This window comes from Quercus robur, chromosome 5 (genome assembly GCF_932294415.1).
Source record: "Quercus robur chromosome 5, dhQueRobu3.1, whole genome shotgun sequence".
Taxonomy (NCBI): domain Eukaryota; kingdom Viridiplantae; phylum Streptophyta; class Magnoliopsida; order Fagales; family Fagaceae; genus Quercus; species Quercus robur.
Genome location: NC_065538.1, coordinates 8,265,322 through 8,292,329, shown reverse-complemented (window position 1 = coordinate 8,292,329; position 27,008 = coordinate 8,265,322). Strand labels below are relative to the sequence as shown.

The window sequence follows — 27,008 nt, the reverse complement described above, 5'->3', positions numbered from 1 at the left end:
GCAGCTCAAGGTTCAATATTGTCCCTCGTGGGGTTGGAAAGCTATGGCTTACCGTGGTTCCCCTGCGCCCCAACAGGCCCCCCCCCACCCCCGGCGGCGCTCCATCCATATTTTCGTTCATTAAAAAAAAAAAAAATGTAGTCTTAATTTTGCCAATTCATTTGCCAAACTCTAGTCACAAAAAAGCTTCCCTGCTGTGACACCTACCCTAGGAACTTGGTACCAAAGTCAGAAATCTAGTATACTTCACACCATGTGATCAGTTTCCTATGAATACAGCATGCCTAAAACAACAACATATGATCGGTTATTAATTTATTGTTGGATACGGCTCACACCGAATTTATCTGGTGCTGACAAGCAATTACTCTCTATGGCTTTCTTAAGTCGAGCTGCAAGCTTATCTTCATAATTTACCCTACAGAAACTCTGCTTAGTATTTACTTTGACCCAGAAAGAGTCATCACATTTCTCTTTATTCTTCTCATTAACTAAGCTTGAGTTTTCGTGGGGAGAATGCACGAGTTCGGATATATACACTTTTCCAGATTTAGTTTCCAAAAGGAAAGTCTTGCATTTGTTATGTGAACCAATTGATAAGGTTATTGGAACAATCCATAGTCCATCACCACCCAAACCAGATGATAGGAATTGCGACAGCAAATCTTAAAAGTATTAGATTTCCACAATAACAAAGATGGTCATAGATAAAGATGAATAACTTGACCTCTAAGATTTTAACAAATGGCCGTTTGCTTATTAATTAATAATTATACCTGTTCAAATTTCAAAATATTATCATTGGATTTTACAGAGACAACTGGAAATAATTTTTTCCTTGACCAAGCATCCATCATCGAATTGAGTTCAACACCAGAGTTCTCTGAAAGAACTCCCCACAAATCATCTGTCTTCGCATTTTTTCCAGCATATCGTTTTATGTACGAACTTAAGGATTTCTGGTTCAAATAAGATGTCACAGAGTTATATATGCAATTTAGTCAAAGGTAATTTTCTATCCACTCATTACACAGTGAAATTTTGATCACATTCAAGAAGTGCGAATTAAATGTCTACAGGAATATAATTCAGGCCTTTCCCTTCAGCCATTTTGTTCATAAATTTGTGTGCATAACATGTTGACAAAAGAAAAATGTTCATGCTGAAATTTTTGTTATTAAGAACCTTATTTTCCATGAAAATGTGATATTAAGGTCTACTGCACTGAGAAATGATTCATTGTAGTCACCACGATTAGTGGAATAGGTGATCAAAGAAAGCTTCCAATTTGACATTTATAAGTGACGAGGAAAATATGTAGATTCCTAAAAGAAGAACAGACATTGGAGCAGGAATTTCTGCCCAAGAAAATATCTAGAAGGTGTTACTATGAAATACACTCTTAATTTTTGAGCCCATGTGGTAATCAATATATATTATTTTAGCCCATTGAATAATTGAAGACTATAATGGCATTGTTAACCTAAAATATGATCAGAAATGAACATAAATTACATAACAGCCTTGACATTTATAAAGTGCCAAACCTGATTAATAAATAAGAGAGCCATTAAAGCTTTATAAACAAATAATATTAACTAATAAATGCCAAGCATTAGTTCTGTATAGATTTTCCAAGAAATGGTTATGAAATATTGCACAGAAGGTGTAATACCCCGCATTTTTATTTAATTATTTGAGGTTATTACTAAGACTATAAATATAGTTGATGAAATATTTTTAGGTATTCTTTTGTTAGGAAGTGTGTTTTTCCCTTGGAGTTTAGAACAAATACAATTGAAGAGGCAACCAATTGTTCCAGATATGATTTTTGTTAAAACTTTATCTTGGAAACATTCGTGATATGTAGATTTGTTTCAAAGGGATATATTTTTCCTAGAACTGTTGTTTACACTTTTAGGTTAGTGTTTACGGACTTCATTCTTGATTTGAGCCACAGAATTACAAGAATCTATGATTATGGCTTATGTTTTCTTTCGGATTTGTACACCCATATACATACATACATATATATATATATATATATATATATTTATATATAAAATAAGTCAATGATTTTGCCCACCGTTTTCATTGAGGTTATATGCTGTTAAACCTATTGAGGCTATATATTAAATCTTGGAATTGGCTTCTGTGGGTATGGCTCTCATGTTGTCCACTATGGGTCCCTAGAACAAGTGAATATTGCCATCATGTTTTCTTTCGGATTTGTATATATATTAAGTCCTTTTAGTTTTGCCACTTTGTCTTTGGTTATATAAATTAGGTTGGGTTAACATTTCTTTGATCATATATATATTAGGATGAATTAACGTTTTCTTTAGTTATATATATTAGGATGGTTTGACGTTTTTCTTTGGGGTTTTATATTAAATCCTAGGTCATGATATTTTGGCTACTGCCTTCCTCATGGCAATATGAGTTTCGATTAATGCAAGGGAATATTATTGGTTAGAATATCATTGGTTAGAGAGACTTTAATTTAGAGTTAAAAGTGTTATTAGTTCAGCAAAGTATTTTCCTAGTGAGTGAGTTTGTATAATTTGATAAGTTTTATACTTTGGGGAGGATATTAAGTAATTTCCATGATTGATTATAGGTCCTATTTAAGAGTGTTTTGAGGCTTTTTGGAGGTTGTTTCAGTTGGACTTTCAGAGTAATTTAAGTGCTGTAAGTAATTATGCATAATATGCACAAGTTTTTTTTCTTAGGTTCTTAGAAGTTAAAGGTTTTTAAAAGTTATATTTTTAAGCTTACGTTTTAAAAGTTATCAAAAAGCATTTTTACACGATTGAAAGAGAAATTTCAACTTTTTAAATGATATTTTAAAGAGAAACTTTGAATTTAAATAATGTTTTGAACATCCGAATCTCATTTAAGAGATGATTTTTAAACTAAACTATTTTAAGAAAAGAATTGAGTTTCAATGTAAGTTTTCAAAAAAAAATTCTTGTTCTTTAAATTTGTTAAAACAAAGTGAGTTCAAAGTCATATTCCTATTCTCCAAATGGTAATTAAAATGTTTCTTTTAGCAAATTGAATTTTCAGATTTACTCAAGAATTGTATAAACCCCCCAGTTCCTATTTGTTCCCTAAGAGAGTCAAGCATCCTTTGATTTATGTTTCAATTTGATATTGAGATATTCGATATGCCTTTATTGTTGGAATAATTGTTAATATTAAGAAAATTATTCAATGTTTGTATAAACTTTGCTTTTTGTGATACGTGACTCAAAATAAGTGTTTTTAGAATTGATTAGGTATGTGTGTAAGCCCGCTCACGGGGTTGTATGTGAGAATAAGCGTTGATCCCTCACCAGTAGGGGTTAGATGTTGGTATCCGCTCACAGGATTGTATATGTAAATATGTGATATGTCTATATGTGACAATGTGCTCTAATCAATTATCTGTATATGTTTTCGAATGATTTTAAGGTGTGATTACATATGTATTAAGTGATTCTTTATATGTTTTAGAATAATTGTATTTGATATCATTGAATGAGTTTGTGAAAAATCAAAATACTCGTGCTTTGCTTGACTCTATCCTGTTGTGTAATGTGTATAATTGCTTACTGGATGTGTGGCTCACCCCATCAAATACTGTTTTCAGATTAAAGTGTAGTTGGAAATATAGAACATTTGGATCGTTTTGTAAGGTGCAAGATAGAGCGTGGAAGTTGTAGGCAACTTCAGTATTACTTGAAAACTTACAGAGTTTTAGTTACCTTTATTTTGTAATTCATGTTTTATATAGTGGAGATTATTTCCAATTTGTGGAGTTTAGATTTTTGTAGGAGGTTTTTTTTTTTTTTTTAAAGAGTATTGTTTCTTTGGAGTTTTAATTTATTTTGGATTAATTATGTTTATTGAGTTATATAAGTTCAGCAAGTTAGTCATGTATCAAAATTCATGTTCCGTGGATTTGGGTCGTGATAGAAGGTTTTACTATGAAAATACATAATCAATATATATATAAATAACTTAACTTTTTAAGTCAAGCATGAACTATCCCATCTGAAATGTGCCATCACCAAGATAACCCTGCAACATTCGAATAACAGCAGATCCCTTTTTGTAGCTGATAGAATCAAATATTTCCTGTATTGAACGAGCATGGTGTACCTCCACCTACAAATATGCTAAATATCATGTGATGGACAGAGTTGAATTACATGTTAAAGTTATGCTTTATATAGAAAATTTCCTAACAATTTTTTCTCAATCAAATTCATTATTGAGACTTACTTATAATATAGTAAAATTAGTGCTTTAATCTTTGGAGTTGGATTATAGGATATTTCCCTGCACTGTCCCCTCCCTCCTACTAGGTAGTGCCCCACACACTCTGATTACAGATGCCCTGTGAACACACATACACACACTAAGTTGATTTTGTGTCAATACATTTACTTTGATGATGTTCATTGCGGTGCTTGAAATCCCAAAAAACATGCCATTTTAGGAAGTAGTTTGCCAACTAAAAAGATTGTTGATTTTATCACTTGATTCACTAACAAGATAAATAATATAACATGCGTAGGTGATGTGCTATTAGGAATGGCAACGGGTTGGGTTCGGACCGGGTTTTTTCATACCCGGACCCGACCTGCGGGTCAAGACCCGCGGCCCGGACCCGGCCCGTTTACTAAACGGGTTATTTTTCCGGGGCCCAGACCCGCCCCCGTTAAGCCCTGCCAGATCAGGGCCCATTCCGTTGCCCAATCACAAAAAAAAAAAAGTTTGCTTGATACTAATTTTCTCAGAAACCAAATAGTAGGGGACACTCAAGAAAATCCAGATTGGAAACCCTTTTTTTTCATTACAAAATTTTCCCACATCAAAAGTAAAAACAAGAATTAACATATAGACCCTACAAAATCAAATCAAACAAGCCGATCATATTCAACAAAAATAACACTTAAACTAGAAAATACAAATTTGATTCTTTGAACAAAAAGAACGATTTTCAGTGCAAAAGCTTGAGTTCTCAACGAGGTGAGAAAGATGAGAGAGTTGTGGCCTTGTGAGGTGGAGGAGGGTCCGGCGAGGTGATGTCCGTGAGGAGAAGTGCTTGATCTCTTGAGGTGCTTGTCAGCGAGGTCGCTTAAGGGAGAGCAGTGACACTGACAGAGCTTGGGACGGCGATGAAGGCTTGGGACGGTGACGAAGGCTTGGATCGGCTGTGAGAGGTTGGGTAGTTGACCGAACGTGAGATTGAGAGTGAGTGAGATTGTGATTTGTGAGTGAGATTTGTGAGTGAGAGAGTGAGACTAAAGAGAATAGAGATGAGGGGGCAGCTGTGTGAGCTGAAAGGAAATGAGGATTTAGAAATTTTAGGGTTTATAACATTATATATATATATGAGGATATTTTAGTAATTATATAATTATATATATATCCGGGTCAGGTTTGGGCTAGATTTTTACAAAAACCCGGACCCGATTTAGGTTTTTTTTTAAAAACCCAAACCCGACCCTATTCCTTATCGGGCCGAGTAAAATCCTACCCATTAGGGTCGGGCCGGGCCGGGTACCCGCGGGTCGGGCAGAAATTGCCATCCCTATGTGCTATTTGCAACTTTTAACACAAGCATTCACTTTCTTACCTCAATAGGATGCGATTGTTCCAATGCATCCATGAGCAGGCCATCATTTGTTTTTAGAAGAAATTGAGTCCATATTTTCCACTCAGGAAACATGATGTCAGTGGCCATATAACTTACCTGGAAATTTAAGATCAAATAGAGATTTAAAAAAGAAATGAATGTATTGAAATAGTCAGCAAGTGGAAGCAGTGATGTAAGATGACTCAATTTTACCCATGTTGCAAATTCCTCATCCATAAATGACTCCACCATTCAATTGTTACCAGATTGCCAAACCATTGATGGGCTACTTCATGTGATACAGCAATTGTGAGCTGACAAAACCAGAATATGATTTAAAGAACTATACAACTACTTAGGATAGAAGAATACTTATTTCAAAGTAATTATGATCTCAATTGAAATTGATTTGTTATTTGCTTCCAGATTTTTCTTATTGATAGCACTATATAATAAACCATTTAATGAATTGATTGCATCAAGAAATTATCAATAGTTGTCAGTTATTCTATAATAAGGCTTTTTGGGGAAATAAAAAAGAATACTACACTTCCCTATTACTTGTTTTGAATTATGAAAAGGGAATGTAGAAAAAGTAAAACAAGAAGTGTCTTGAAATTCCATTTCATGACAAGCAGGAGCTGCTAGGCCTCAAAGTAGATTGATTATTTTTTGGGAGTATCATAATGCAAAAGAGAAAAATGAAATGTGATGATGCCAAAAATCATCAGTAAACTACATGATCCTTACGTGCTCTAAGCTAGACTTGCACAACAAAGGAGAAGAGAAAATCCAACAGAGTACCGGTGTGGTACCGGCCAAAGACCCTCCGAAGGTTAAGTTAGATAACTTTCACAACTCTAGAGTGCCAGAGCTGGGGTAAAATTATGTGTACCTTGGTTTCTGGGGGATTTGGGTTTTTATAGTAGTGTAGAACCGACCTTGGTTTTCTTGGAGGAGAAGGAGTTTCCTTATAGGGAAGATTTTTGCAAATACACGTATTTTTTGGGATTCTTACCATATAGAGATTTCATTGATTAGAGTTAATCGTAGGGCGCAAGATATTTCCATTTGAGGTTTCTTGGAGACCACTTAGGCCACATAGACTCCACGTGGCTATACTACCCATCTCCCCTGCATTCGTTTAAATTGAAACCATCCGCTAGGAGGTCCGTCCCTCCTCCTTTTTCTCTGTCCAGGGTGTAACCTGTTACATCCGTTGTTTCGTATGTGCTTCTCAACAGTCCACTTATCTAATACAGTCGCCTATGGTTAGTTCATGAGATCGAATCCGTCTACATTAAGTTTATCCTTTCTAGCTGCTCCTTCACTCTATGGGTTCGTCCCCTATTTTGGCAGACGGGCCCTTAGAGTGACGGTCTTACTTAACCCTTGGGGAATGCACCTTGATTGACAGCCTAGCCTATGGCCATTAATGCAGTAGGGACACGAATCACTGTTCTAGTGGCTGCTTACTCGGACTGAAGTGTCCCTTTGTCTTCCGTGCCGTTTCCTCTATATATATGTTGCCTCTCCCTTTCATTTTTCACTTTCCATCACAAATTCCCAGCCAGAGCACTACCGTCTCCTTTCAAAAATCAACATTCCGTCTGCTTAGTGCGACCGTCTTTCACGCTTTCTCCGTCGCCTTTTCGCATCGTTCACCTTTTAAGTATGCTTTGCCTTAAGCTGAATTTTATTTTTGCTTCCTTTAAATATTGCATGTCCATCCACTATGTAGACCTGTAGAGTCTTAGGGTTTTATCCATCACATGCAGGTGACAGATGTCTAGTGAGGCGTCGAGTGATCAGTCGTGTGTCTGCCACGGGACGGGCTACGATGAGGTGTATCCGTCAGGTCAAGATGACCCTGACACCTTTTCTGATGAACGAGTTCCGTCCTCCAACTCACCTTCCGCGGAGGGGGATGAGGATGTAGATGTGGACGGGTCAAAGGTTGACTCAAACGATGAGGACACAGTCAGTGCTGAACCCCCTTCCCAATCCGTTGTAGGTCCTGATGTCCTTAGGCAGTTCATTCTTCTTCCATTGTGGACGATGAATGACTTCAGGTCTGCAATCAAGCAAAAATATTTTGATACCTTTAGGGAAAAATACCAGATTCCCGTCAACATACCAATCCGTTTACCATATAATTCTGAAAAATGTTACTACAAAGGTGTTGATAACATCGAAGTGTACGAGCAAATCTTTAAAGTGGGACTTAGGTTCCCATTAAGCTCTCTTCACTGTTGCCTTCTCCAATATCTTGGACTGGCCGTCACCTAAGTTTCTCCGAACGCTTGGAGAGTTTTTCTTGGCTCGGAAGTCTTGTATGGAGTTTTTTCAAACAGGGCACGCAGGATGACGGTGGAAGAGTTCTTCCACTACTACCATCCATCCGAGATTGTCCAGTCTAGGGCGATGTATAGCTTCCTACCAAGGAAGCCGTCTCTTAGGTTAGTATGTGAGACCCCTAACTCAAACAGGAATTGGAAGAGTCGGTATTTCTTCCTTGAGAGGGAGGACTAGATGTGCTACCCTAATGACCAGGAGTTCATGCCAGTGGACAAGACTTGGGGTATAATGCCCTTGTCTGGTAGGTGTCCGTCGGTCTTAAACTTTATTTGTTATTACCATTTCATATAGTGTTTTGACCGTCTCCTATTGCAGCTCGAGACCGTCCAGAAGTTACTCTCAAGCAGTATAGTTTCCTAGAGCGGATCTTTAAGATCAAGTTGTCGGAGAGAACCTGGGTGAAGCTTGTTACCTTGGATACTATCCATTGGTATTACAAGGGTCCTGAACCCACTGAAGCTGCCCATCGCCACGATCATTTAGCACTCCAACGTAAGCCCGTCGCTTATTTCTTTTCCTTTTTAATTTATAGTGGTTTTATCTAACTCCTTTTTGGTTCGTCTTATACAGAAATGGAAGACAGAAGGAGAAGGGTTTACATCAAGCAGCAGGTGGCTGCTAGGAAGAAGGAGGGAACGAGTCCGTCCAACCCGTCCACAAAGAGGAAACCGGTGGACAAGACCGACCGTCCACCTAAGAAACCTAAGGTGACAGTAGGGTCTGTTGGGGTTACTCCTACAGAGACAAAGCTGCCTCCCCTACCCTTTCATAGGAAAGGTAAGGGCTTAACGACTGGCCAAGTACCTACTGACGAGAAACGCCCCGTCCTCCTTCGCAATGACCCTCACTATGCCCTTAAGTAGCTTTCGTCCATCATCTAAGATGATGATTATGAGGACTTGGACAACCATTCGATGGAGGCCATGGGGAAGATGGGTCTCTTCAGCCTTGCTCAGGTATGTGTCCATCTTTCTTTCCCATCCGTCATGTCGTTTCTTTGTTTTTTCTAACCCTATTTTTTTTTTTATTTTGGTAAGGGATGCTTATGATGAAGGGCCTGATGGACTGTTGCATCTCCCAGGCAACGGTGGTAGATTGTCTGAAGGCAAAAGTGGAGGTGACGAAAGCGGAGTTGGGGGAGCTAAAGGCCTAGAAGGTCGTTCAAGAGAACAAACTTGACTTGACCAAAAAGCTCTTGGAAAAGGCGAAGATGCAGACGGAGGCACTGAAGCAAGTGTTTAAGGACAGGGAGGAAGCTCCGTCAGGCTAAGGAGGACGCCATAAAGGAATACCGCGACTCCGAATCCCTCTTAGCATAGTTAGGCAGATCTTTTATCAACGACTTTGATGACTGCCTCCGCCAAGTCAAGGCCTCCTTCCCAGATCTTGATCTGTCCCATGTAACCATTGACGCTGAAAGCCAAACCCCAACCCATCCTGTAGACTCTGAGGGCACCGACAAGCTGTTTGCAGATGACACCCTTGACCCTCAGGTAGACAAGGAAGCTGTTCCTCAAAATGAACAGACTAAATCCGTCGAGGAGGAGTTCCGTCCACTTGAAGGGGATCAAACGGGCGAGGAGAAGGACGAGAAGACCCCAGCTGACCCACAGTAGATTTATTTTTGTTTATGTATTTTTTTTTTCTTTTAAATGTGTAGATCTTATGGGAGGACAATATCTTTGTTGTTTTTACAGTTGCCAATCGTTTTTTGGGCTTTGTACGCAAACTTTTGCTTACATTTGGTTTATAAATCATATCTTTGAGACCTTTTTTTTTTTTTTTTTGGTCCGTCTATCTTGGTATTTAGGATGTACCTGTCCCCTGTACTATGAAAGTTATCCATCTGTAGACTTTATAGACCTGTCCACTTTATGCACGTGATATAACTCATCCATTGGTGTGAACCCGTCCACTTTATAGACTTGATCTTAAATCACCCCTAAGGGTGAACCCGTCCACTTATGGACTAACAATCCGTCCATTTTATGGACTTGGTAACTTTAACCCATCCCTTAGGATGAACCCGTCCACTTATGGACTAAAAATTCATCCATTTTATGGACTTGATAACTTTAACTCATCCCTTAGGATGAACCTGTCCACTATGGACTAGATAATTTTAAATCACCCCTTAGGATGAACCCGTCCACTTATGGACTAAAAATCCATCCATTTTATGGACTTGATAATGGTCATGTAGAAATGTAGATAGCATATACAGGGTATTGTTGAATAATTATGATGCAGAGATGTAGATAGCATACACAAGGTATTGTTGCATAGCTCCTCTTATTGTGATAAACGCACGTATAAAAATTGTTTTAGAAAACGAGAAACTGCCTTTCGGCCTTAAATGGAATTGAAGATAATAAAAATTTAACTAAAAAGAAATAAATGAGGAGTATTATTGTTCATGCTACTTCTACTAGTAGTACTTCTTTAGGTGCTCTGTGTTCCAGGGGTGGTGCAACTTTTGCTCGTCCAGCGTTTCCAAGTGATAGGTGTCCTTCCTATGCCATGATATGATCCTGTATGGTCCTTCCCAATTAGGTCCTAGCTTCCCTTGGGAGGTATCTTTTATGGCGCCCGTCATCTTTCATAAGACAAGATCTCCAACTTGGAAGTCCCTGTGTCTGACTTTGGAGTTGTAGTACTTGGCCATGAGGTCTTGGTACCGTGCTAATCTTTGCTCAGTCGTTGCTCTGACTTCATCCACCAGATCAAGCTGCAGGCACATAGCTTCATCATTCCTGCTCTCGTCATGGTTCCCTACTTTGTAGCTTGTAAGTCCTATTTCAGCTGGGATGATTACCTCGCTTTCATATGCTAGTCAAAACGGTGTCTCCCCTGTAGGCGTCCTTGCCGTCGTCCTATATGCCCATAAAACACTTGGTAGTTCTTCTGGCCATATACCCTTTGCCCCCTCGAACAGAGTCTTGATGATTTTGAGTAAGGATCGATTTGTGACCTCTACTTGTCCATTGGCCTGAGGGTGGGTGGGTGATGAGTAGTGATTCTTGAACCTGAGCTGTGAACAAAAGTCCCTGAATGCATTGTTGTCGAACTGCTTCCCATTGTCTAAGATCAATACCCTAGGTATGTCGTACCTGCAGATGATGTTCTTCCACATAAAGCTTCGCACATTCTTCTCTGTGATGGTAGCCAGGGCTTCGGCTTCTATCCACTTGGTGAAGTAGTCTATACCGACCACTAGGAATTTTAATTGTTGAATTGCTATTAGAAACGGACCCATGATGTCCAATCTCCATTCGGCGAAAGGCCATGGGGGTCAATTCCTCTGTTGGCTGTCGGATGAGGTTGCCAAACCTTTAATACTTGTTGCAAGTTTTGACATACGCAATGGCATCCCTCTGCATGGTTGGCCATTAGTATCATACCCAGATTAGTTTATGCCCTAAGGACTGTGATCTAGAATGATTTCTGCAGACTCCTTCATGGACTTCTCGCATCACATAGTTTGCCTCCTGGGGGGTAAGACACCTTAGGTACGGGCGTGAGAAGCCCCTTTTGTATAAGACATCTTTAATCAGCACGAACTGTGTTGCTTGAACCGTCAACCTCCTTGCAGCCTCTCTGCCATCAGGTAGTACACCGTCCTTCAGGTAGGAGGTTATTGGTGTCATCCAATCGTTCTCGGACCCTATCTCTTGTACACTGATACTTTCTATCAATGGTGAATTTTGAATGAAGGATAGTACCTGATTGGGGATGATCATATGCTCTGCTGATGCAGCCTTGGCGAGACAGTCGGCGTGCTTGTTCTCCTCCCTTGGGATTTGAATGAACTTTACATGGAGGTTGCTCACCCAACCCTTTACTTGCTCCAGGTACTTCTTCATCCGTTCGTCTTTGCATTCATAGCCGCCGTTAACCTGACTGGTGACTACTTGAGAATTGCAATATACGACCATGCTCGTGGCTCCTGCTGCTTTGGCGAGATCTAGCCTTGCTATTAAGGCTTCATACTCCGCCTCGTTATTGGTCGTGGGGAAATCAAGCCGGACCATGCATTCGACTTTGTCCCCTTCTGAATTGTGGAAAACCACACCAGCTCTGCCTACTTGTCTGTTAGACGATCTGTCCATGTAGATAATCCACCTTGGACACTCTTCTGCATTCTGTCCTTCCATGTTGGTGAATTCTGCGATGAAGTCAGTGATAGCTTGTCCTTTAATAGTCGTGTGGGCGATATTGTATATCGAATTCGCTTAACTTGATAACCCACAGTGCCATCCGTCCGATGGCTTTAGGGCTGCTCATTGCTCTCCGTAAAGGTCTGTCTGTTAGAACAATCACTGTGTGCGCCTGAAAGTAAGGTTTGAGCTTACGGGCTGCGGTTACCAAAACGAAAGCTAGCTTTTCCATTGGGGGGTACCTCTCCTTTGCTCCTCAGAATGCTTTGCTCATGAAGTATACGGGTTTATGTATTCTGTCTTCTTCTCTGATTAAGGCCGCATTGATAGAGGCTGGGGAGACGATTAGGTAAAGAAACAATTCTTCGCCTGGTTTGGATGGGCTCAACAACGATGGGGAAGCAAGATAGGCCTTCAATTCGTCGAAAGCTTGCTGACATTCGGCCGTCCATTCGAAGGACTTCTTTAATGTGTGGAAGAAAGGTAGGCACTTATCTGTTGCTCTGGAGACGAGCCTGTTTAATGTAGCTATCTTACCGTTGAGCCTCTGTACCTCCTTGACTTTTTTGGCGGAGTTAACTCCATTATGGCCTTTATTTTATCTAGGTTGACCTCAATACCTCTTTGGGACACCATGAACCCCAGGAATATTCTCGTCGTCACTCCGAATACACATTTTTTCGAATTTAGCTTCATGTTATAAGAACAAAGGGTACCAAATGTTTCCTTGAGGTCGTCCAGATGGTCACCCTCCTAAATGCTTTTCACCAACATATCGTCTAAGTAGACTTGAACGTTCTTGTCAATCTGATGTGTAAACATCTTGGTCATTAGTCTTTAATACGTGGCACCCGCGTTCTTGAGTCTAAACGACATTACTTTATAGCAGAAGAGACCCTGGCTAGTAACAAACAAAGTTTTCTCTTAATCAACCTTGTCTAGCTTAATTTGGTTGTAACCAGAAAATGCGTCCATAAAGCTCAGCAACTGGTGTCTTGCTGTTGAATCCACCAAGATGTCGATCCGTGGAAATGGGTAGTTGTCCTTGGGGCATGCCCTATTTAAGTTCGTGAAGTCCACACACATTCTCCACTTCCCGTTGGCATTTTTGACCATCACTACGTTGGCCAGCCAGTCGAGGTAGTATACTTCTTGTATGAACCCTGCTTCCTGTAACTTGCGAACCTCTTCCGCTATGGCTTTGTCTCGCTCTTGCGTGAATACACGTTTCTTTTGACGGATGGGAGAAAAAGAGGGCAATACATTCAACCTATGAACAATGACCAAAGAATCAATTCTAGGCATGTCTTCATGGCTCCAGGCGAAGACATCTTGGTTCTCCCTTAGAAATGCTGTGAGCGCCTGGCGTACAAGTTGGCTAGCGAGAGTGCCGATCCTGGTCGTACGCTCAGGCCTAGAATTATCTAGGAGTACCTCTTCCAACCTTTCCACGGGTTCGCGCAGAATTATCTAGGACACTCGTTTTCATTCCGGGCAGCCTGTTCCTGCGGTGGGTCCGTCCTTTCCTTGCTAACGAACCTTTGCAGTTTTCCTTGTTTAATAAAGGCTTCTATCTGCTACTTTAAGTTGTAGTAGTCGGACGTATCATAACCGTGATCATGGTAGAAACGGCAGAACTTGTCCTTGGACCTTTTACTAGGATTTCCCTTCAGCTTACTAGGAAATGTTAAGGCGTCTTCATCCTTGATTTGTATCAGAACTTGGTCGATCGGGGCAGTTAGCGAGGTGAGACTTGTGAACCTCCCAGTGGAGGGTTTGGGGCGCTTGTCCTCCCTTTGGTCTCCAGTCCTAGCCATCTTTTGTCCCTTGTCTTGTCGTGCATCCTCTTATCTTTCCCTCTTCTTGGGCTTCTCCTCCCGTGCCAACAGTGCGTCTTTCGCGTTCATGTACTTAGTAGCCCTATAAAATACATCCGACATGGTTTTTGGGTTGTTTTTGTATAAGAAAAACATAAACTTACCCTTCCATAACCCATTGGTAAATGCAGTCACTAGTATCTTGTCGTCAGCCTCATCAATCGAGAGGGCCTCCTTGTTAAAGCGGATTATACAGGATCTCACCGTTTCCTCCTCTCGCTACTTGATGTTCATTAGGCATGCAGTAGACTTCTTATACCGGTGCTCTCTTATAAAGTGCGAGGCAAACTGCACGCTCAGTTTTTTGAAGGTACTAATAGAGTTGGGCGTCAGCCTGCTAAACCATACCATCGCAAGACCTTTTAGTGTAGCCAGGAAGGCTCGGCACATGATTTCGTCGGCCACACCTTGCAAGTGCATGAGGGTTTTGAATGACTCCAGATGATCTAAAAGACCCTTTGACCTGTCGTAGGCTTCCACTTGTGGCATACGGAACTTCGGTAGAAGAGGGAATAAGGTGACAGATACGGTAAAAGGTAAGTCTGTACGATGGATGGACCAGCTCATCAAGGTCGCTGGACACCTATCTTCTGAGGGCATTCATCATAAGGTCCATCCTCTCCTTCATCATCTGCATCTTTGTGACCATGTGCGGTGGAGTTGTTTCTGCGGCGAAAGGACGGCTTGTATCTTGTCGCTCTTATTTGCTTGGAGCATTGCTGCCTTCCGACTCCTCTTGGTTCCTTCTCTTGGGGTTGGTACCTTCCTGGTCCTCTTCCTGGGTGTTAAGCACCGCTTCCTTTTGGCACAGTTGCTCCTCAAGGTCATGATTTTACTTGGTGAGTTGTTCAACTGCTGTTGCGAGAGTCTGAACCTGTCTCTAAAGGCGGCGGTCCGTGGTTCGTCCCCTTGATAGTTATTGGTGGTCGCTATCAAGCGAGTAAGTACCATGCAACTTTTTGTCTGGGAAGTGGTAGTAAGGCTTACTTCCAATCAACCTCTTTCCCACAGATGGCGCCAATTGATGACGCTGAAAATCGTCAGTAAGCTACACGATCCTTACGTGCTCTAAGCTAGACCTACACAACAAAGAAAAAGAGAAAATCCTACTGAGAGTACTAGTGTGGTACCGGCCAAAGACCCTCCGAAGGTTAAGTCATAGAACTTTCACAACTCTAGAGTCCGAACCTGTCTCTCAAGGGTAGTGGTACGTGGTTCGTCCCCTTGATAATTATTGGTGGTCGCCATCGAGCGAATAAGTACCATGCAACTTTTTGTCTAGGAAGTGGTAGTAAGGCTTACTTCCAATCAACCTCTTTCCCACAGACGGCGCCAACTGATAATATCGAAAATCGTCAGTAAGCTACACAATCCTTACATGCTCTAAGCTAGACCTACACAACAAAGAAGAAGAGAAAATCCTATTGAGAGTACCGGTGTGGTATCGGCCAAAGACTCTCCGAAGGTTAAGTTAGAAAACTTTCACAACTCTAGAGTTTGAACTTATCTCTCAAGGGCGGTGGTCCGTGGTTCGTCCCTTTGATAGTTATTGGTGGTCACCACCTAGCAAGTAAGTACCATGCAACTTTTTGTCTGGAAAGCGGTAGTAAGGCTTACTTCCAATCAACCTCTTTCCCACAGATGATGCCAACTGATGATGCCGAAAATCATCAGTAAGCTACATGATCCTTACGTGCTCTAAGCTAGACCTATACAATAAAGAAGAAGAGAAAATCCTACTGAGAGTACCGGTGTGGTACCGGCTAAAGACCCTTTGAAGGTTAAGTTAGAGAACTTTTACAACTCTAGAGTGCCAGGCCTAGGGTAAAATTATGCGTGCCTTGGTTTCTAGAGGCTTTTGGTTTTATAGTAGTGTAGAACCGACCTTGGTTTTCTTGGAGGAGAAGGAGTTTCCTTAGAGGGAAGATCTTCTCAAACACACGTATTTTATGGGATTCTTACCATATAGAGATTTCATTGATTAGGGTTAATCATAAGGCGCAAGATGTTTCCATTTGAGATTTCTTGGAGACCACTTAGGCCACATAGACGCCACGTGACTATACTACCCGTCTCCCCTCCATCCGTTTAAATTGAAATCGTCCGCTAGGAGGGTTCGTCCCTCCTCCTTTTTCTCTATTCAGGGCGTAACCTGTTACGTCCGTCGTTTCGTATGTGCTTCTCAACAGTCCACTTATCTAATACTGACCTATGGTTAGTTCAGGAGATCAGATCCGTCTACATTAAGTTTATCCTCTCCCAAATGAAAAGTCTGTTAGATATGTAACTTACAAATTGCTGTCTGCTGGAGAAAACAAATCATCATAAAGCAGCACATTTTCAGGGTATGTGATCAAACCATAATTCTCCATAGCCGCATCAGAAAATTCAGGGACAGCAACCATATCAAGTTTTGGAAGTGGATAAGGAGTTTTTGAAGTACCTGGATGAAGTTGTTGGAGTTACTTACAGCTATTAGCATGTTATTTTATATTAGCATAAAGGTATTCTTGCAATCATGGCATAAACTCTAACATAAATATGTGCTAAGGTAAGTGACTGCTTAATGAAGCCTTAGACCTTTCCTCAAGCCTCTCTCTCTCTCCATCCTTCTTTTCTCCTCTTCTCTCTTTTAACCCTGATACCTCATATTTTACAACTCAACTAGGTTTTAGAGTGAGGTTTCAAGTATTCACTTTAGGTGCACTAATATATATTCTGGCATAGTGTCCTTCATTTCTTACTTGGGTATAAAATCATGTCATGGTGGATAAATTTAAATTTATTGATCCATATATTGACAAGATTAAGGAACATGAAATTTAAAAACTCCCCATGACCAAGAAAAAAGAACATGGAAATTACGTAGTAAATATGTCAAGCGCCTTTACAGAAACATTTCAACTAAACTTCCTTTTATCACACTTTCCAACAGGACATAAACATCAAAACATGAACCTTGATCGGTTGATCCCTGGATGCACAGTGCAATAATCTACATAAACCCCAAAAGGAAAAAGAGAAAGAAAGTAAATGAAGGAGCGTCTGCCTTAAATGCATACCATCAGCTGTGGTTTCTTCAATATGATCAAATACACCAACAACAACAGCCACCAAATAAGTTGACATAATTGGAGATTCCTCAAAATAAATTGAACAGTCTTAATATTTTTATTGGGCTTTTCATTGGTAATTGGCATATTAGAGAATACTGTCAACTCTGATGGCATGTCTATTGTGATCTTGAAGGTGGCCTGTAAAGAATGTATTAGCAATGCCTCTGCAGTAAATTAAAGAGAACAAATGAAGTTTCAAAGGTAATTTAAACCACATACAGTATTATTTAACTCTAATCAGATATTTGCGGCCACTTACTCCTGATATTCATTAACATTGACTAAACAAAACAAAAATACAAGTATATTATGCTATTTACAAAAACAAATCTCTGGTAATGTCTTTTTTATCTGTTTACATGATTAACGGTTCTATCTTACCTGTTGTTTCATATAAGCATGTAAAAGTCACTGCTTTAGAAAAAAGGGGAGTGCAATTAAATGTCACTTAAGGTGAATTAATTCTGTTAGGTTCTAAGTACTTAGGAATTAATGTATTAGAACTCTAATTTGTATTGTTGGCAAACCATGATCAAAATAGGTTTTTAGTCTTGTTTTAAACTTGCTCAAAGTATGTGTTTTATGTAAAGTTGGAATCGAGCTATTGCAAAATTCATTGTGCAATTCGGTCTGACTCGATTGACCGAGAATTAGACTCGACCGATTGAAAGTCGGGTAGAATGTTTTTTCTGCAGAATTTCCAACTCAGCCCTAAGCCCATATGACGTGTAGGGTTTTATGTTTTGCCCTAGATATAAAAGGGAAACCCTAGCCACGTTTTTGAGGTTGCTCTATTTGCTGTGTGTGTGAATCTCTTGTGAGATCTGAGAGATGGTTGCCTTCACACATGCTTAGGATTATCAAGAAGGAGATTTCATTGAGAGCTTGATGATCATTCAGTTGCTGCACTAAAGAGCTTAAAGAAACGCAAGCGGGAGTGCTTGTACTTGCTGGAAATCCAAGAAAGAAGGAGTCCGTGGTCTTGGAGCTGTCACGTGGTCGTGGTAGTAAGTTTTCAACATGAGGTAGCAATAGGATGTTAGTGGTCTAAGTCGCTATTGTATAAACTTCGATTCTTTCATAGTGGATTCAAGTTTACCTTGAGAATAGCTAGGTTAAATCCTCCTCAGGTTTTTACCGGTTTGGTTTCCTGGGTCATCATATCTTTGTGTTCTTTATATTCCGCACTTTACATTGATATGATTATATGATTGTGTTAACCTAGATCTGGAATTTAGACTAAGTAATAACTTGGCTAAATAACTAGGTTAATCCAATTGTGTTTTAAGGGGTCTAAAAACAAACAAATTCAAGGCTCTAATAAGTGAAAAAGTGATTTATTTAAGGGTAAAGGGAAATTCTCAGTTATGCATACCTTAAGAGCAGGCTCGTCCCAGCAAGAAAAGCACCGCCTTGCATCCACTGCTTGAAACTGAGTAACTGCCATATTCTTCTCCATTCCTCCATCCACATAAGTACTGTTAAAACAAAAGGATTAATGCCCGTGACAAGTACTTGTCTGTTACATATTTGTTTCTAGTTCTGCCTAATTAGTGGGATTATTATTATGTACTTGTTCATTTTCAATGCGCTACTAGCTAGCAATGCTAAAAGCGTACTATCCAAGTACTTCTTTACTAGATGCACAAGTGGGATCGGCTCCATCACCTACATGGAGAACTATCATGGAAGCTACGATGGTGATTGAAATGGGCAGCCTATGGAGATTGGAGGATGGGACTCTGATCAAGATTTGGGAAGACTTACAAATGGCTTCCTACTCCAATAACCCACAAAGTCATTTTACCAAAGATTTATTCCTTGAACCTGCAGTGGAAAAAAGGACTTCATTGAAGCTCAGTTTCTGCCTTTTGAAGCTACTGTCATGCATACAGAACAACCCATTAAGCTCAACTCCTTGCCCAGACAAATCCGAAAGGCAGATTCTCAGTTAACAGTGCTTACAATAAGCTTATTAAATCACATGAAGACTTGGAGGAAGGATCCTGTTCAAGTAAAATTTCCAGCTCCTATAGGTGGAAGAAGTGGAAGCAGCAAAGACAGGATTTTTAGCAGATGGACCTGATTAGTGATTTCCCTTGTGAAATTATGAGAAAAGACAGAGCAACTTGTTCAAGTTGATTATCAAATAAATAAACAAAAAAGATAGTAACTATAAAAATATCTAAATTTTCATTTCTTCTTTCTTTTCAGTGATTTTCTCCTAAACCAAATAGAGTGAAGTGATGTGTTGTGTTCCACTTATTTTGACGCATTTTTGTATTTTATTATCAAGAAGCTTGCTGAAAATCACAAACCAATAAAATAAAAAACAAACATTTTCCATGAAATCATAAACAAACAGACTAGTCTACCCAATATAACAAAAAACAAATCAGTGCACGAGAACGTTTTATATATACTTTTTGTATTACACACTCAACAATTAAACCACCAACACAAAATGACTTTTTTGATCAAATACATTTTTAGCAAAAAATTTTCGAATTTGGTGGAAACTGCCTATTTTCTTCCATGTTAAGGACCTTAAGGTTGACTTGTAAAAAGTGCATGCCGTGAGATCAAGTTTGAGATAAATATTCTTATCAAGAAAAAAAAAAAAGTTTGAGATAAATATTATATTTATTAATTTTTCATTTTTTATTTTTATTTTTATAAAAGATAGAATTTTTACTCTAACCTAATCACTAATCTAAGTGTATATGTGTGTAAAGCTCCTTCCGGAGACTTGAACCCCGGCCCTTGCTCCCTACACCCCACAAGCATTTATACCAGTAGAGTGACCACCATACCAAGAGAGAGTGGTGGTCTTTTTTTTTTTTTTTTTTTTTTTAAACGCCATAAGTTGAAATAATTTTTATGTTCTTTTTGTGCTGAGACGCTGAGTTTTATTGAAAAAAAAAAAAAAAAAAAAAAAAAAAAAAAAAAAACCTGTCAGACAAGGGTAAGCTGTGGGCCTGACCCCATCTCTGATAACAGCCCATGCAGCTAGGCTATGGGCCTTACAAGACCTACCAACAAAAGAAAAAGGAAAAAAAATTATCCAGTCCACTGTCCAAATCCAAAACAAAACGGAACAAAAAAAACATTCTTCTACAATCCAGGAAGAAATTGTCAACGTGGCTAATTATGAACCATATATAGCCTATGAATTTTTCTACGCGCAGACTTTAATTATGTTTTTTTTTTTTGAAAACCCGGCGCCTTTTTACTGTTTGATATCCATTTTTGAATACAATTTATTTTTGTTGAGAAACTTAAAATTGAAAACATTGTAACAAAATAATTTTTAAATGTGTGAATAGTACCATAGGACCCATTTTTAATATTTTTTTTCTGAATAAAATAACTGTGGATCTTATAAACAGTGCTACTACAATCCGGGAAGAAATTGTCAACGTGGCTAATTATGAACCATATAGCCTATGAATTTTTTCTACGCGCAGACTTTAATTATGTTCTTTTTTTTTGAAAACCCGGTGCCTTTCTACTGTTTGATTTATATTTGGATACAATTTATTTTTGTTAAAATTGAAAACTGAAAACTGAAAACTGAGAACATTGTAACAAAATAATTTTTAAATGTGTGAATAGTGCCGTGGGACCCATTTTATTATTATTTTTGAATAAAATGGCTGTGGGTCTTATAAACAGTGCTACTACAGTGTGTGAATAGTGATAATTGTCTTCCTTGAAACCCAATAAAAAAAAAATAAAAAAAAAAGAGAAAAATGCAGAAAAGTGAAAACGCAACGCCTGCAAACGTGAATCCAAACACACGATATGACTGTTGCGTCATCTTTTCATCAAGCCACGTGACATCCAGCTAATTGCCCCCACAATTTGTCCAACTCTTTTGCTCTCATCCACATTTTTATGTCTTTTTTTTTTTTTTTTTTTTTTCAATTTATTTTCTCAAAAGAAATTGAAAAAAAAAGAGAGAAATAAAAATGTGGCTCACATTCCAAAACTCACATTCTTCTCTTCAACATTATCAGTTTTAACGGATTTACTTTTCTCATCTGAGCATCGCAAAAGGAAAAAATATATTTTAACTCCAGTAATTACCCAATTTGAAAAAGAAATGCATTCCAATTTTCAGGCCCAATAGAGTTTAGTGAAGAATACACACACAGATATATATATATATATATATATATATATATATTCCGCATGCAACATAACCTCAAACATTAGCATGCCCTAGAGTCAAGATCTTTTAGTTCTTATAAAAAAATAAATTAATAAATAAAAGTCAGATCTTTCATTTCCAACACCATATCCGTGACACAACAAAAAGGCACATATATTTCTTACCAAATACACCAATCAATAAGAAATATTATTACCAAGAAGATATATTAAGAACATAAAAACCTTTATTAACAATGGTAAAATCTGTGAAATTTCACCAAAACACACGTGGAACTTTAAAATTTGATCCATATTGTTTTACCTTTTCCCAAGTCCCCCTATTACAACATATGATGTGCACACGTGTTTAGAAGTTAGTATATATATATATATATATATATATGAAATCATAATCTTCATATACCATGACTTAAAAAAATTTAATGAATACCTCTTATTTAATGTTTATGTTATGCAAATCATCAACCAATAAATATATGATAATGGTAAAAAATGTTATAGACAAGATTATGAAAAATATGATAAAACTTTTTTTTTTAAATCTCTTTATATAGTCTAGAGACTAAAATAATATTTTATCTAAAAAGTTATCATGCGCAACGTGCGAGTCTGCGACTAGTTATAATAAAGGCTCTAACGTTTTGTCCAGCTTTTCATGACATTATCATGAAATTACTTCTACCATTATCATATGTCTTAAAAAAAAAAAAAAATAGCACATGAATTTGTCTTCCCAATACTCTCTTTCTCAATTATCTTCCCCATCAAATGTAAACTCTCAAATATTAGCTTCTTCCAACTACTAATAAATAAAAAAGTACAGTAAAAATTAATAAAGAAAAAAGTATGCTCTTCCTAGTTGTCAGTTGTTGGGTTTTTTCTTTTGAAAACTGTATAACACGGTTTCTTTCTCAAGCTTCTCTCTGAAATCCATCATCAATTATAAACCCCCAAATTGTGACTTGTGAGAAGGTATACCCTGTAGCGGGTATACTTTTTCTCATATTGTAGCTTTTTGGAACTACTAATAAAAAAGTTAATTCATCCTAATTTTTAATATTTTCTTCTCAAAGTCTTGTGTATCAATCTTCTTCATGGAGGAGGCGAATTCTCCATGACCCACAGTCCTCTGTTTGAAAGCCGCACGATGAGAATGCAAAATGTCATTTTTTTCCCCCTCAATGTTTAGTCTTTTATACTTATTTGGCGCCTAAATGTACTCATTATTCTTATATTTTGATTTAGGATGCAAATGGAGGCATTAAGTGCTAAACGTAGTTAATTGCGTGATTCTAGACAACTTTGATATCGCTTTGTAATCTGGGCATAACTCTCTCATCCAAGCTCCGATTGAGATGATTTAAGATGCTATGGAACGCCAAGACAAAGCTCTACAACTTTCATGTTTTGAGTTTTGAGAGATACGGGCCTCATCAATGTTGAAATCGGGCTTGAAGTTTCTGCACCTGCACTGCTAACGTTTTGGAATGTTCCTTTGCCTGAAATTCTAATACGCGGATTTGATGCTGTTTATTTTTGGAAGTTTCCAGATCTGGTGCACGAAATTTCCAGCTGAAAACACCACTTTCCTAATTATATTAGGATTCTATTTTATTTATTTTATAATTTTCTTTAATTAGTCAGATTTGGATGTTGTTATTTTAGGTTAATATTTATAATATTTTTAGGAGATCTTGTAGGCTTAGAAAAGGGGGAATTAACGTGTATAAAGGGGGAGGAAAAATCAGACTTGAGACATGTCTCTCTCTCCCCTCTTCTCTAATTTATCTTTCGAGTTTTCATCATGGCCCTACTTGGCTAAACTTTTATACTTGGTTGAAGGAAATTGAAGCCTCGGAATCAATAAAACTGTGAGATCTAATTTGTTTTTATTGTTCAATTTATACTTTGAATATCGGATGCTCTTCTGTACTTATTTTCACGATTGTCTCGTTTAATTACTAGGAGGCCTACTAGTTTATTATTCGTTGCAATCTATTGCTAGGTTAGATATCAAATCGGTAATTGTTTGATCTCTCTAACTTGTGAAGCAACCAAGATTTAATGATTTGCTGTGTCAAAAATTATTAGATCTTAGGAAGAATGCTCAACTAAATTAAATACAACCGCTTGTGCTTGTGTTGTTTACTTTCATCGATCTCCGTAATTCTTAAGGCTGCTACTAGATTAAACATTTAGTGCTTGTCTTAGATTGTTTAGTAGTTAGGGTTTATTAGATCGCTTGTTTTCTAATTAACTGCGACTAAGGAGAGATAGGAAAATAGTTCCAATGGTGAATATTCAAAGTGTGAATTGATATATACTTGCATCGATAATCAGTTGTAAAATTCTGATGGTAGATGTTAACTTAGACTAAGGTTTGTTCTTTTGATTGATTTCAATACTTTAATTTGAATTGTTCCTTAGTTGTTTTTCTTAAAATTGTTTTCGTTATACTCAAACCCTTCCCCCCATCCTTGTTCACGTAGCATAAAACTAGGTTAGATATTCTCTGTGGAAACGATCCTTACTCACACCAAGGAGTATAGATTTTATTTTTGGTTGCCTACGACAGCACACCACCGCAATGGAACACCATCTCCTTTTTTATTGTTCCACCACTTCCAGTTTCTGCCCCCTTTCAAGAACTCACTTTTACCTTTATAACATTAGATGTTCTTATTTATTGATTCCATCAAAACCAGGATATCCTGTGCACTATAAAATATGCTCAAATATCATCATCAACTCTCTACATTCATCAACAGGAGTAAAAATCAAGTCGTTAGTTAAAATCTGCCCTTTAGATGAATTCAATAACTACCTTAGCATCAAATTCAAATTGTAAACAGTAAAATCCACCCTTTTGTGGGTTGTATTATAAATACCTCAGCTTCCATTTCAACTTATAAACAGTATATGCCTAACTACGAGAGACCGTCATGAAACTTTTGTATTACGCTGAAATTTATAAACAACAATTGAATTTACACATATAGAGAACATATTATTTATAAAAAGAGAAACACTCAATTTATTAATTTTATTACGAAATATATACAAATTAATGTAACCGATGTCATTTTAACAATGTAATAAATAAAGTTTTGAATCACCTTTTATTAATCGAAGTGTAAAATTTACATGCATGAGAAAAATTGTATAGTATCCCAACTTCACTTTTATTTTACAAAATATATATATAAAATGTGACAGTGCATTTCACACATTAAATGTGAGATGTATAATTGTCAATATTTATATATCTATATAATATTAACAAATTATAAATACACAAAATTGTTATTTTTTAATATAATAAGATGCAATTATTTACAAATAAAGATAAAAATAAATAAACAAACAAAATTTTTTTTTTTTTAAATGTTAGGTTGGCTAGGATTTTTAATGGTGGGCATTTCTCCACCACCCATGACACAAAGAAATCAATACCCTTTGCATGAAAGTTGGCTTGCCTCTTGAGTCTTGACGCGTGAAACTTCAAAGGAACAAATCTCCTTTAGCTTTGAGTGGGTCCCAGCGACAAGACTAGCAATAGTAATCTTAGCATTTGCTGGGTCCATAAGAGCACGAGAAACACTGATTGAGTCGGTTTCAAAAATTACGTCACTGACTCCTACGTCATGCAAGAGTAGTTGTTAGTTGGAGGAAAGTTAAACGGTACACGTTATTATGTGTTTAAAATAATTTGTTAAAATTTTGAAAAAAAATCAACTAAAAAATTAATATATATATATATATATAATAAGTTCAAAAAAATTGAGTCAGCCCGGCCCCCACCTGGTCCGTTAGGGGAGGTTTTTAGTTCTTGAAGCGATAAAAGAATGGTATTGATGAGATTGAATTCCTGGTCCTTACAAATTCCAAAGTGTCATACATCGCCTAACGCATCAAGACCAATCATTACTTTTTCAAAGATTTGGTGGTGGTGGTGTTGTCCAACAAGCATGACTGAAAATAACGCCAAACAAAATGCAACTCAGTGGGGGACACGAAATTTGAGTCTTTAACTATATAACTCAAAACAACCCAGTCCAACCATCCTCTCAATCTCTTTAATCCTCACTCTCCCTCACGTGTAATAATAATTAAAATTGATTTCTAGTGTCTGGGGGATCTTGTACAAAAAATGGCAGAAGGCAAGATCCCACAAGCCACCAATGGCAGTCGCAGCCACTCGTCGCCTCCCAACCTGAAGGCTGGTCTTTTTATATATCTGTTCGTCATCTTCATGATAAAACCTTCATTAATCTCTCTTACCTCACAGATATTCACACTTCTTGTTGAAGTCATGAAAACCAATCACGGCCTCAGGTTACTGCTGCTTCTTGTTTTCGTCACTGTCTGTGTTTTCCTCAGCAGCAACATCAACAGAAATGAAAACGCAAGCTCCTATGATAATAATGATGAACATGACCCAGATGATGATGATCTGCCTTATCACTACTACCAACAAAGAGAAGATCAGGTTCATGAAGAGAGAAGAGAGAGTAACTTCCAGCCCAAGACTCCTTCTTTGCCACCGTTAAGGCCACCAGTGTTTGATGGTGCGAAAGAGAATAAGAAGCATATACAGAAGAGTGTCCATACTATTCTAAACCCTCAAAAGCCATCATCTACTGCAGCCCAGAAACCTCCGTTGCCGGATGAGGAAGTGATGAGATCCAATAGAGTTGATCAGCATGTGAGCTCAGGTACTACTTCACCATCACCACAAACTGGTGCCCGCCGGAAACCTCTGTCGCCACTTAAAAGAAGCAGTTGGAGTAGTAGTGAGGATGAGAAAGAGAGCTCAAGTAGTAACTCACCATCGTTTACTCCATTTCTACAACCACCACCACCACCCCCTTTCGAAATTCGACCACAGATGCATACACTCTGTGCTAGGATACAGAGCGATAATAGTTCAAGCTGTGATTCACCAGACCCAATGAGTAGTAGCCCTGATATTAATGTCAAGTCTAAACACTTCATTAGAAAAGTTAAAGCTGATCTTAAGGAACAAGGGAGAGGGAGGTCTAAGCTAGCTGGGCCGAGAAGTTCGAAAACCAGGCGCAAGAAAGAGGAGCATGTCTAGAATAAGGAGAAGTGGGGATATTTTTTAAACTCTTTTGTTTTCTATTTGAACTTTAGCTGTCTTTCTGTGTTCTTCTGTATGTGAGAGAGAGCAGTCTTGGTTGGCATGTTACAGAAAATAATGCATTGTCTACCATTGTATTCATGAGTCTTATATCACACTATGGTTTTGGAATAAACGGCAAAGGCTATCATTTCTTGTGTGCTAATTGTTTCACTACAACTTGTGGAGATTGCTCCCACCTTATATCCTCAACCCACCCCAAGGAATAGATAGTTCTCAGTTTTATAAAATTGTGTCAAAGACTTTATTCATATGATTATTTCTCTTACATTCCTCACCCAGTGTTTCGTTCCTCTCTATTTTTGCTTTTTATCTTTCTCTTTCACTGTCCAGAAGAATTCCCCCTTGATTTATCTGTCTTCTTTCTTTTTATACCCTTCCTCTTTCTTCTTTTTTATCCTTATCCTTTGCTTATTTCTCTTCATTTTCTTCTCTAGCATGTGCCATAGTAGGTGTTGTCTTGGTATAGTTGAGCAGCCTTCTGTCCCATTAGACTCTTATTTTATTGAGGTTATGATAAACAAAGACTTTTGG

General features: G+C 38.1%; 1 pseudogene; it reads right to left on the bottom strand.

Moving 5' to 3' along the window:
* Window positions 1–18,802, bottom strand: part of LOC126727749 (aminopeptidase M1-like) — a 19,352-nt pseudogene extending 550 nt beyond the window's left edge.
* Window positions 18,803–27,008: the final 8,206 nt, after the last annotated feature.